The following is a 12,369-nucleotide window of genomic DNA, read 5'->3' as shown; positions in this document are numbered from 1 at the left end:
TTTATCACCATTCATATTGTTATCACCATGCACGTCCCTGTTATGTTGTCACCACCATGCCTTTTCGTCATGCATGTTCCTTATCACCATGCACATCCCTGTTATCACCATTCCTTTTCCTGTTGTCACCATGCATGTTCCTGTGTCACCGTGCATGTTCCTGTTGTCAGCGTGCATGTTCCTGTTGTCACCGTGCACATCCCTGTAATCACCATTCCCTTTCCTGTTATCACCATGCACATCCCTGTTATCACCATTCCTTTTTCTGTTGTCACCATGCACGTCCCTGTTATCACCATGCACATCCCTGTTATCACCATTCCTTTTCCTGTTATCACCATGCATGATCCTGTTGTCACCATTCCTTTTCCTGTTATCACCATGCACGTCCCTGTTATCACCATGCACATCCCTGTTATCACCATTCCTTTTCCTGTTATCACCATGCACGTCCCTGTTATCACCATGCACCTCCCTGTTATCACCATTCATTTTATGCATGTCTGTTATCACCATGCACGTCCCTGTTATCACCATGCACGTCCCTGTTATCACCATGCACATCCCTGTTATCACCATTCCTTTTCCTGTTGTCACCATGCACGTCCCTGTTATCACCATGCACCATCCTGTTATCACCATGCATGTTCCTGTGTCACCATGCATGTTCCTGTTGTCACAGTGCATGTTCCTGTTGTCACCATACACGTCCCTGTTATCACCATGCACGTTTCTGTTATCACCATGCATGTTCCTGTTGTCACCATGCACATCCCTGTTATCACCATTCCTTTTCCTGTTATCACCATTCCTTTTCCTGTTGTCACCATGCATGTTCCCTGTTATCACCATGCATGTTCCTGTTATCACCATGCATGTTCCTGTTGTCACCATGCATGTTCCTGTTGTCACCATGCATGTTCCTGTTGTCACCATGCATGTTCCTGTTGTCACCATGCCTGTTATATCACCATGCATTCCTTTTCCTGTTGTCACCATTCCTTTTCCTGTTGTCACCATGCATGTTCCTGTTGTCACCGTGCATGTTCCTGTTGTCACCATGCAAGTTCCTGTTGTCACCGTGCATGTTCCTGTTGTCACCATGCATGTTCCTGTTGTCACCGTGCATGTTCCTGTTGTCACCGTGCATGTTCCTGTTGTCATCATGCACGTCCCTGTTACCACCATTCCTTTTCCTGTTGTCACCATTCCTTTTCCTGTTGTCACCATTCCTTTTCCTGTTGTCACCATGCATGTTCCCGCTGCCATGATGCATGTTCCTATTGTCACCATTCACGACCCTATTGTCACCATGCATGTTATTGTCGTCATCATGCATATACTTGGTGCCTCCAAGACGTCTGGTATTAGTTCGGTTTGGTAACGTTGCCAAGGTGATTATTTCACCAGTGCCATTTCAAGACAAATGCTACAATTGCCGCAACAAATATTCCCTTTCCCACCACGGGCGTGAACCGTCGATGGACTAGAGGTAGAGTGATACCTGTGGACATGTTCCTGCTTCACTATAATGTTCCTGTTCCCACATGTGTGTTCCTGTTTTCACCACATATGTTCTTGATCTTCACCAGCAACCATATTTCGACTATCGAACTGATTCACACTTCATGTCTTCGGTTCGAAGTTTCAATGCGATGCTAAATCACTTTCTTACCCACATAAAATCAACTGAATTCCTTCAGTATTCTAAAAAAAATGTGTCAAAACGAGATGATTCACTTTAAAAGCTGATTTCTAAGTTTTCGGTGCTTCTAAGGCTCGTGTTTTCTTTTCTTCTTCTTTTAAACTGCATTTAACATGTTTCATCACGGGCGTGTATCACTCAAATGTGGTTTAAATGTCACAGAAAGTCATAGACATGTATCACTTCGTCGAAACGAAAGACACCGGATTGTGTACTTAAATACCCCCGGCAGAAGAGGAAATAACTTAATGAGTTATCCACCAGATTCAGATGATGCCTCATATGTAAATGTCTTCAAACCATCAATACCTTGTTTCCAAGGCAACGTTAAGGTGTAAGCTTGTAATCAGGAAGAAACCCAACTGAAAACTTCATCATCATCATATATTTCGTATAGATGGCCATATACAGAAAACTTCAACATTATATTAAAAATCGCTATGAAAAAAATCTTAAACATTTGAGGTCCATGTTTGTAACGCATTCATCTGAAAACACATTCAAGAACATTTGTTCTTTCAAAGGAACCGGTAATGTTTTGTTTGAGAAACCACGAACGTTGCACAAGTACCCCTATGCATCTTGCCATCGTGATCTCTGGGTTAATTTAATGCAGTGTGTTGGTAAACACATATCTCAAAGGCTTTTTTAAGGTATCGTATGGTTACTGGTATTGATGAATTTAAAATATGTTAATACGTTTTGAAATACAAACGAGACAACGACGAAAATAAAAGCAAGATTATGTTCATAAGGGACTGAACCGGAAACCGCAACGGTTGAACAAAAATATGTGTAAGATATAAAAGATACAAATGAGAGGTTCCAGGGGACTTGAGAGCCCACATCTCATCCAGCTGCCTGGTTACATGTTAGGCTGGAAATTTGAAATTATTTTTAATTTTTTTTATCTTACCTTAAAACTGTCCTCATCCACAACCCCTCGAATTAGAGCCAGATCTTGGAACGGGTTCAAGGGCCACGTCTGTTATGACCTTGACATTTAATCCCAACACCTGCTGCTGGAAGGGCAGGACATGCTCATTATGTTCACGAACACCTGGTGTCTGCGTTTCAGGTTGACGACTGAGTAACACTTCAGCCAAGGCTATTGAAATTTTTGCCACTTCTGTTTCATTTTAGTGAGCTGTTCGCATTCTTGTGAAAGGAATAAGACTATTGAATGTCTCTAAAGCGCTTATGATATTTTCAGTTCATGAAGGACAGGGATAGCCTAGCTGTTAAAGTGTTCGCCCGGGTTCGATTCCCGATGCCGCGTATTGTGTTCATGCCATCAACTACTAGTGTTACATCATTTCATTTCCATGCATTTCATAATTTTATGGATCAACACGACTGGCAGTATTGACACAGGTTGTTCAACAATGTGGCATTGGTAATCTGATAAAGACGTCAGAGGCTTGTGAAGACATTGAACTAACTGGCTAGTTTGGAGTTCTTGGATCAAAGACACAGGGCATATAAGCAATAAGTTCCTCTCGTTAAATGTTGAGTAGAATGCGTCGTTAATGACGAGGATAGTACAACGCATATGGAGGTGGATAGCGATGATTGGAATTGTAGCAGCTATAGTGGCCATCGATGTCATGACGGTGACCTAAGTGACCGTGACCTTGATGTTCAAGGTGACTGATAGGATAAAACAAACACATATGGTAATGATAAAGATAACGGCGGCACTGCAGATACTAGGGAATGGAAAATATAGAAAGTGTGTAGGTTTAAACTGATCGTGGTAGTGTTTGTTGGAGTTTACGGTTGGGTTGTGAAGACGCTAAGGTTCAGAGGTGAAGGTTAAAGCGATAGTGATTGTTTTTGTTGGCTTTACGGTATTGTTATAAAGAGGCTAAGGTTGTGAGGTTACGTCATTTGTAGAACGTTATGTCACAACGTGATTTACGTTGAGGAAATGTTTTGCTTTGGGCTCACAACGTTATAACAACGTTTCTTATAACTTGGTGTCACGATAGTTTTCTGTAAAACTTTTCACTCTGGGATTCTTTCTTCACTATTCAGCTACAGCTTCAGAAACTACACGGCCGAAACAACACACAAAGTTGCGAATAAACATTGAAGTGAATTATTGCTTTGTTTCTTATGTACTGTTCACTACTGGGAAAACTATTCAACTATTAACGTTAAAAAGAACCTTAAGACAACGTAAATACGTTAGCATCAAATAACTTAACCTTGTGGCGACGTATAAATGACGTATCACAACTTAATCGGATTCCACAGAATAACGCTGTAACAACGAAAGCATACCGCTCTGGCAACGTTGTGACAAGGTGACATTGTTAGCTGGGGTGAAGGTTAAAGTGATCGTGATTCTGTTTGTGGGTGTTACGGTAGGGTTATAAAGAGGCTAAGGTTGTGAGATGATAGATGACGGTTAAAGTGATCGTGATCGTGTTTGTGGGTGTTACGGTAGGGTTATAAAGAGGCTGAGGTTGTGAGATGATAGGTGAAGGTTAAAGTGGTCGTGATCGTGTTTGTGGGTGTTACGGTAGGGTTATAAAGAGGCTAAGGTTGTGAGATGATACGTGACGGTTAAAGTGATCGTGATTGTGTTTGTGGGTGTTACGGTAGGGTTATAAAGAGGCTGAGGTTGTGAGATGATAGGTGAAGGATAAAGTGGTCGTGATCGTGTTTGTGGGTGTTACGGTAGGGTTATAAAGAGGCTGAGGTTGTGAGATGATACGTGACGGTTAAAGCAAGGATACTCTACAACGGCCCCTTATATACTCTCAGTGGTTAAAGTGATCGTGATTGTGTTTGTGGGTGCTACGGTAGGGTTATAAAGAGGCTAAGGTTGTGAGATGATAGATGACGGTTAAAGTGATCGTGATTGTGTTTGTGGGTGTTACGGTAGGGTTATAAAGAGGCTAAGGTTGTGAGATGATAGATGAAGGTTAAAGTGATCGTGATCGTGTTTGTTAGCGCAACGGTAAGGTTATGAAGACGCTAACGTTGAGAGGCGATAGGTGAAGGCTAAATTCTTACCACCTGACCCCGTTAATCGTCTCTAATGGTTGTTTGGTTGCTGAAACTATTCATAGCCCAGAGTGACCTCCTCTCAAGACACCATGACACGTTCCTAGATGCTCCCAGGCTTGAGATGATCTGTTGTTAACACATCGAGAGATGATCTGTGAGTGATCTGATACAAGTTTTCATGTTCTTGTTCACGAGGTGAAAGATGAGCAAACGCACCACACACAGATACTATCTAAGTTGAACACATCGCTGAACGTGTCACTCACTATACGGTGTGGGTAATGTAATTTAACCTGTTCATTCTGTAATGTGAGTTTGGTGACACATATCGTGAGGTGGATATCGGGATGATGATGTGCGTTTGATGACACATATCGTGAGGTGTTGGGATGTTGTGTGTTTGATGACACATATCGTGAGGTGGATATCAGGATGTTGTTGTGCGTTTGATGACACATATCGTGAGGTGGATATCGGGATGTTGTTGTGCGTTTGTTGACGCACATGGGGATGCTGTTCGTTTGATGACACATATCGTGAGGTGGATATCGGGATGTTGTTGTTTGTTTGATGGCACATATTGTGAGGAGGATATCGTGATATTGTTGTTCGTTTGATGACACATATCGTGAGGTGGATATCAGGATGTTGTTGTGCGTATTGAGGAGGATATCGTGATACTGTTGTTCGTTTGATGACACATATCGTGAGGAGGATATCGTGATATTGTTGTTCGTTTGATGACACATATCGTGAGGAGGATATCGTGATATTGTTGTTCGTTTGATGACACATATCGTGAGGAGGATATCGTGATATTGTTGTTCGTTTGATGACACATATCGTGAGGAGGATATCGGGATATTGTTGTCCGTTTGATGATCGTGAGGATATCGTTTGATATCGGGATGTTGTTGTGCGTTTGATGACACACATCGTGAGGTGGATATCGGGATGTTGTTGTGCGTTTGATGACACACATCGTGAAGTGGATATCGGGATGTTGTTGTGCGTTTGATGACACACATCGTGAGGTGTCGGGATGCTGTGTGTTTTTGATGACACACCTCGTGAAGTGGATATTGGGATGTTGTGCGTTTGATGATACATATCGTGAGGTGGATATCGGGATGTTGTGCGTTTGATGACACATATCGTGAGGTAGATATCGGGATGTTGTTCTGCGTTTGATGACACATATCGTGAGGAGGATATCGTGATGTCGTTGTGCGTTTGATGACACATATCGTGAGGTAGTTATCGGCATCTTTTGCGCTTGATGACACATATCATGAGGTGTCGGGATGTTGTGTGTTTGATGACACATATCGTGAGGTGTCGGGATGTTATGTGTTTGATGACACATATCGTGAGGTGTCGGGATGTTATGTGTTTGATGACACATATCGTGAGGTGGATATCGGGATGTTGTGCGTTTGATGACACATATCGTGAGGTGGATATCGTGGATGTTGTGCGTTTGATGACACAGGATGTTGTGTGTTTGATCATATCATGAGGTGGATATCGGGATGTTATGCGTTTGATGACACATATCGTGAGGTGGATATCGGGATGTTGTGTGTTTGATGACACATATCGTGAGGTGGATATCGGGATGTTGTGTGTTTGATGACACATATCGTGAGGTGGATATCGGGATGTTGTGTGTTTGATGACACATATCGTGAGTGTGTTTGATGACACATATCGTGAGGTGGAGATCGGGATGTTGTGTGTTTGATGACACATATCGTGAGGTGGATATCGGGATGTTGTGTGTTTGATGACACATATCGTGAGGTGGATATCGGAATGTTGCGAGTTTTATGATACATATCGTTAGGTGAATATCGCGATATTGTTATGAATTTGAGGGCACATTTAATGAGGTGAATATCTTGCTACTTGCGAGGATAACAACAACAGGATACATAAGTGCACCAACTGTTGACGTTATTGGTACGAATCGGCCATTTGATCGTTCTACCGACCTTCCGACCTCCGAGCAGAGGTTCTGTTCACTGGATCAATGAAACGATCGCTGTGTATCGTGAAATACGTACTACATATCATACTACGTCTCGTGAGATGATTATCACGCTTCATATATCGTGCTATGTATAGTAAAGTGAATATCATGCTATATGTGAGGTACTTATAGTGGTGAATATGGTACCATGTATCATAAGATGAATATCGCGCGTATCTTGCCTGATCTTCCCGCACAGGGCCTTGCCTGAGGTATCGTAGGTTTACTATCATGCTGCATATCGCTAGTTGAAATATCATGCTATATATCGTAAAATCTACATATCAAACTGTACAATAACATCATCATCAATGTAATATTATGTCATTTATAGTAGGATGACGACCGTTCTATGTATCGTAAAGTGGAGTGTAGGTATGTACTGCCCGGTGAAATACTACTAAATGTCGTAAGGTGGATATCGTTATATGTATTTTGAGGTTGAATATTCTGCCATGTATCGTAAGGTGGATAGCATGTTATCTGGGATTTATATCCTACTATTTATATCAAGATGAATATGGTGCTATGTGTTGCAAGGTGGATATCCTACATACATATCGCAAGGTGGATATCCTACATACATATCGCAAGGTGGATATCTTACATACATATCGCAAGGTGGATATCCTACATACATATCGCGAGGTGAATATCCTACATACATATCGCAAGGTGGATATCCTACACATACATATCATATCGCGTGAATATCACCTACATACATATCGCAAGGTGGATATCCTACATACATATCGCGAGGTGAATATCCTACATACATATCGCAAGGTGGATATCTTACATACATATCGCGAGGTGAATATCCTACATACATATCGCAAGGTGGATATCCTACATACATATCGCGAGGTGAATATCCTACATACATATCGCAAGGTGGATGTAATGGGATGTGATGTGAGCTGAAATTCGACTTATGCAACGTGAATATCGTGAATAGTCAGGTGAATATCTCGAGGCGCATTTTGAGATGCACATCGTGCTACTCATTGCGGGGAAAGATAATTTTGAAACAAAACTTTTAAAATGAGATAAAGATCGTACAACATATCACTTGATGAATATCATGCGATATAAGTTTAATATTGCACTACGTATCGTGAGGAAAGTATCATGCTTAGTGCTGAGGTGAATATCGTTGTATGTACAGTAAAAGGAATATCGTACTTCATATGAGGGTATGAATATCGTGCTACTTGTCGAGGTGAATATCGTTTTTCGTATCGTAAAGTGAATACCTTGCTTCGTATCAGTAGGTTGGTGAGGTGAGGTGAGGTGAAATTTGGTTTAACATCGTACTTGAGAATAGTTCGCTCATATGACGACGTGCATGCGTTGTATGTGTATGTGTGGCTGCTTGTACTAGCCCAGACTTAAGCTGGTTTTATAGTGCTAACCCACTGAGATACCATGCCGCAGTGAAGCATGAATACCCCACTCAGACACATTATACTGACTCCGAGCCGACCAGTCCTTGTTGTACCCATTAATGTCGAGCGCCAGGCAGGGACCAATAAGTACCATATTTTAACGTCTTTTGGTATGACGCGGTCGGGGATCGAACCCGCGACCTTCCGCTCTCCGGGCGGACGCTCTAACCACTACACCTCGGAGGCGGTCATCAATAGTTTGGCATCGTCATGGGGAGTTGATACTTGATTGCCGTTATGAAATGGCAGCTGCTACACGCTACATGCTAGTAGTGCTATCATACTAGCCATACACCTTAGGTGGTATTTGCGGCATGCCAGTAGTGGCAGTAGTAGTGGTAGCAGCAGCAGTAACAGTAGTAGTAGTAGTAGTAGTAGTAGCAGCAGCAGCAGTAGTAGTAGAAGTTGTAGTAGTGGTAGTAGTAGTAGTAGCATTAGTAGTAGCAGCAGCATTAGTAGTAGTAGTAGTAGTAGTAGCAGCAGCAGTAGTAGTAGTAGTGGTGGTAGTAGTTGTAGTAGTAGTAGTAGTAGCAGCAGCGGTAGTAGTAGCAACAGTAGTAGTAGTGAGTAGCAGCAGCGGTATTAGTAGTAGTAGTAGTAGTAGTGGTAGTAGTAGTAGTAGTAGCAGCAGCAGCAGCGAGTGATGGTAGTAGTAGTAGTGGTGGAATTAGTGGTGGTAGTGGTAGTGGCGGCAGTGGTAGTGGCAGTAGCAGCGGTAGTAGTAGTAGTGGTAGTCCAGTAGTAGCGGTCAGTAGTGTAATAGTAAATAGTAGCAGTAAGTAGTAAAATTGTGAAAATGTGTAATGCTTAAGAAACAGCAGTAAGTAATGAAGTACTTAGTAATGCTTAGTAAGTAATGCCCAACAACAATACAAGTAAGTAATGCTTAGCAACAGTAGTAGTAGTAGCAGTAGTAGCAGTAGTAGTAGCAGTAGCAGTAGTAGTGGTAGCAGCAGTAGTAGCGGCAGTAGTAGTTGTGGTGAAGTAGTAGTGGTAGTAGTAGTGGTAGCAGTAGTAGTGGTAGTGAGTAGCAGTAGTAGTAGTAGTAGTAGTGAGCAGCGGTGGTGGTGGCAGTAGTAGCAGTGGCAAGTAGTGGTGGTAGTAGTGAAGTAGCAGTAGTAGTAGTAGTAGCAGCAGTAGTGGTAGCCAGCAGTAGTAGTAGTAGTGGCAGCAGTAGCAGCGGTGGTGGTAGTGGTAGTGGTAAAAGTAGTAGTAGTAGTAGCAGTAGTAGTAGCAGCAGCAGTAGTAGTAGTAGTAGCAGTAGTAGTAATAGCTTGGCAGCAGTAGTAGTAGTAGTAGGTAGTGAAGTAGCAGCAGTAGTAATAGTAGCAGCAGTAGTAGCAGTAGTAGTGGTATCAAGTAGTAAGTAGTAGTAACAGTAGTAGTAGCAGCAGCAGTAGTAGTATGCTTGCAGCAGTAATGTAGCAACAATAGTAGCAGTAGTAGTGGTATCAGTGGTATCAGTAGCAAGCAGTGATAGTAGTGAAGTAGTAGTAGTAGTAAAGTAGTAGTAGTAGCAGCAGTAGTAGTAGTAGCAGCAGTGGTGGTGGTAGCTTAGCAGCAGTAATGCTTGGCAACAATGGTAGCAGTAGTAGTAGTAGTAGCAGCAGTAATAGCTTGGCAGCAATGAGTAGCAGTAGTAGTGGTATCAGCAGCAGCAGCAGCAGGCAGTGAAGTAGTAGTAGTAGTAGTAGTAGTAGTAGTGGTATTGTGTAGTGAGTTGGAAGCAGCAACATCAGCGGTAACAATAGTGTTAATGGCAGACGCAGAAACAGAAGTAATAGCATCAGTAGTAGCAGTTTCAGTAGTAGTAGTAACATCAGCACTAGTAGCAACCGTACCCGTAGTAGCAGTAACAGCAGTTGTAGCAGCAATAGTCACATCAGCAGTAGAAGCAGGTCCAAGAGCAGTAGTAATAGACGTTACAACAATAGGTGCAGGAAAAGCAGCAAGCAGTAGTAGCAGTTTCAGTAGCAGTAGTAGTAGAAGCGGTAGTAGCATCAGTGGTAGTAGTTTCCATAGCAGAAGAAGTAGTAGCAGCGATTGCAATATGTAGCAGTAGTAGCAACAGCAGCGGTAGTAGTAACCGCGCCCGTAGTAGCAGCAGCAGCAGTAGTAGTAGTAGCAGTAGCAGGAGTAACAGTAGTAGCAGTAGTAGCAGTAGCAGCAGTAGCAGCAGCAGCAGTAGTAGTAGTAGTAGCAGCAGCAGTAGTAGTAGTAGTAGCAGTAGTAGTAGTAGCAGCAGTAGTAGTAGTAGTAGCAGCAGTAGTAGGAGTAGTAGTAGTAGTAGTAGTAGCAGTAGTAGTAGTAGCAGCAGTAGTGGTAGCAGCAGTAGTAGTAGAAGCAGTTGTAGGAGTAGAAGTAGTAGCAGTAGTAGAAGCAGCCGCAGCAGCAGCAGTAAGTAGCAGTAGTAGTGAGTAGTAGTGGCAGTAGTAGCAGTAGTGGGAGTAGTAGTAGTAGTAGTAGTAGCAGCAGTAGCAGCAGCAGTAATTGTAGTAGCAGCAGTAGTAGGAGTAGTAGTAGCAGTAATAGCAGTAGTAGTAGCAGTAGTAGCAGTAGTGGAAGTAGCAGCAGTAGTAGTAGTAGGAGTAGTAGTAGTAGTAGTAGTAGCAGTAGTAAAAGTAGCAGCAGTAGCAGTAGCAGCAGCTGTAGTAGTAGTAGCAGCAGTAGTAGGAGTAGTAGTTGTAGTAGCAAGAGTAGTAGCAGCAGTAGGAGCAGCAGTAGTAGCAGCAGTAGTAGGAGTAGTAGAAGTAGCAGCAGTAGTAGTAGCAGCAGCAGTAGTAGTAGTAGTAGGAGTAGTATTAGTATTAGTAGAAGAAGTAGTAGTTGGCAGCAATATCAGCAGCAGTAACAATAGTGTGAATGACAGACGTAGTGGCAGTTTCAGTAGCAGTAGTAGTAGCAGCGGTAGTAGCATCAGCAGTAGTTGTTTCAGTAGCAGAAGAAGTAGTAGCAGCGATTGTCAAAGATAGCAGTAGTAGCAACAGCAGCGGTAGTAGTAACCGTAGTAGTGGTATCAGTAGTAGCAATAGTAGTAGCAACATCAGTAGAAGCAACAGTAGCATCAGTGGTAGTAGCAGTAGCATTAGTAGCAGGAGGAGGAGCAGAAGCAATAGTAGTAGCAGGATCAGTAGCAGCAAAAGTAGTTGAAGTAGCATTACCAAGAGCAGAAAAGCCCCAACACATGGAAGGTATTAGAGGTATACAATTGTATATAGCAGAGTGAAACATCAACAACGGTATTTGCTGCATGAGTGTAGTCCCGATGAGTTGTGTAGCAGCATCTTCCCTGACAACACCACCACCCACCATCATCACGTATACCATCGCGAAACATACATGAAGATGTGCCAGATAGCATTACGAATTAGAGTTATCTCCCCTTATCTATCAATAAACAGTACATAAAGCATAAAACATCTTTCTGAAGTTCCATTCTATGACACAAGCTGTTGCAGTGATTGGCCTTGCATTGAATGGGGAGTTCAGAAATGTTAATTCAGTTACCTCTATAAGCATCACTGGTAAAATGTGACTTAATGAATATTCAAGTGCCATCTACATCGAACGCTGATCGTTATCAAACGAGTGAGTAAAGTCTCACTTTATCACACAAGGGTTCCATCATGTCATATAATAATATTTACATGCCAGGATATGGATATTTAACCAAACAAAAGACACCTGTATCAAATGAGATAGAATGTATCCATATAACAATGAAACTCATTAAATACTTTTTATTAAGATCATATGTTTTATGTTTGAAAGGTGTCGTTGGTATATCGGAGGTTTAATGGAGATGGCGTCACCATACGAGAACAGAGGACGTTAGAAATGAATTAAGCTGCTGGGATATTTACATATCCTTAGCTCCTTCATTTCGCACCATATGTCCACGGCACAGAAGGCTGAGATTACAATTATCAGTAGACATAAAGACAATACCGAAATAATCGGTTGGTTCATTTACCAATCCTCTCGACTCTGTCACCTCGCCATCACAACGGCTGACCCCCCGTGCGCTGAATGCCATCTGGACATCTGATTGGTTGACATGAACGACTTTACCTTTTCTCGTCCAATCAGAAGACAGTGGTCGCTGTCTGTGACCGGCCAAGCCACGTACCATGTTGGCGAGTTATTGTTTGGTGCGTGAGGCT

Source organism: Haliotis rubra, unplaced genomic scaffold (assembly GCF_003918875.1).
Source record: "Haliotis rubra isolate DU_JTF1 unplaced genomic scaffold, ASM391887v1 Scf8, whole genome shotgun sequence".
Taxonomy (NCBI): Eukaryota; Metazoa; Mollusca; class Gastropoda; order Lepetellida; family Haliotidae; genus Haliotis; species Haliotis rubra.
This window is presented reverse-complemented; position numbering follows the sequence as displayed.